The sequence below is a fragment of the Suricata suricatta genome, chromosome 17 (genome assembly GCF_006229205.1).
Source record: "Suricata suricatta isolate VVHF042 chromosome 17, meerkat_22Aug2017_6uvM2_HiC, whole genome shotgun sequence".
NCBI classification, from domain to species: Eukaryota; Metazoa; Chordata; class Mammalia; order Carnivora; family Herpestidae; genus Suricata; species Suricata suricatta.
This window is the reverse complement of record NC_043716.1, coordinates 29,045,752-29,046,848: the sequence shown is the minus strand read 5'-3', so window position 1 is coordinate 29,046,848 and position 1,097 is coordinate 29,045,752. Positions and strand designations below refer to the sequence as shown.

At 50.6% G+C, this 1,097-nt stretch overlaps 1 protein-coding gene and 1 long non-coding RNA gene across 3 annotated transcripts in view; one reads left to right on the top strand and one right to left on the bottom strand.

Annotated features, from left to right (window-relative positions):
* LOC115282519 overlaps positions 1 to 1,056 on the bottom strand; it is a 2,764-nt gene extending 1,708 nt beyond the window's left edge. Inside the window, exon 1 of the long non-coding RNA XR_003904679.1 lies at positions 822 to 1,056. This is a non-coding gene — a long non-coding RNA (uncharacterized LOC115282519). The remainder of the gene's footprint in view (positions 1 to 821) is intronic.
* PCTP (phosphatidylcholine transfer protein) overlaps positions 1 to 1,097 on the top strand; it is a 136,126-nt gene that overhangs the window by 25,409 nt on the left and 109,620 nt on the right. The gene's annotated exons all lie outside the window — the stretch shown is intronic.

Sequence of the window (1,097 nt, the reverse complement as noted above, 5' to 3'; positions counted from 1 at the left end):
CAGAAATCAGAGACAGTTCTCCTTTTACAGAATTAGAAAATGGTGAGGCTGTGGGGGCAAAGGGCTAGGCTATGTTATTATTTAGTCAGTGTTAAATCTCGTACACGACTTTCCCCAGACACTGCCTTATTTACTACCACTCTACGGGGTTGGTAAGATCCATCTCCCATTTTTAAAAGAGAAGAAACTGATGGCTTCGCTAGATTACACAGACAGAAGCAGGGCCAGGATTCAGAAATCACATGTGTTTGACTCAAAGCCTGTGTGTGCTTTTCCCTCTCCCAGGGAGGGTGCTGAGCCCTCCCACCAGGAAGTAGGACTCCTCCAAAGCAGGCTGCAGGATTCCCATCACCCAGGTCCCCAGCAGTCTGCAGGGATCCTGTCCCACTGCAGTTCCCTCTCCTTACAGAGAAACCAAACACAACAGCAGGAACGAAACTGGGGGCTTCCAGGCGTGGACCTGTCTGGTTGTCTCTCCAGCCAGGTCCGCCTTCCAGACTCCTTCATGAGCAGGGCAGGGTCCAAAGGCCCCATGTTCCCTCCAAGGAGCAGGCTGTTGTCAGGAGGATCCAGACAGTGATCCCAGCAGGGTGCTGCTGGCAGGGAGGGTCTGACATTCCAGCTAAGGGTTCTGTGTCCTCTGTCCCAGCCCCCACATCCTGGGTGTTGCAACCTCAGTCCTAACTGTAGTCACTCAACAAGCTGCTCCACAAAAGAGCCTCATTAGGCCTGAGACAGGACATCTTTTCAGCCTGACAGCCCCTTGGACTAAGTCAACATTTGTCAAACACACTTCCCCCTCCTGCCTCCTGGGATCTCACCTTGGCGACCCAGTTAATGATCCAGGATGGAATTTGGCCACCCGGGTTATCGAAGTAATACATGAAAACTAGAGGAGAAAGAAAAGACAAATCAGAAGGAGGATAAATGTTAGAAAGACAAACACAAACCCTCCCAACCGTCCCCCTTCAGATTCAGAAAGGAAGGAGGGAGGGAGCATGGGGTTCAGGAGGACTTCTCTGCTCTGTCTCCCAGAATATTTATATGGAAACATTTTGAAATCACGGTCACAGGCACATTTTGCTGCTACTCATTAC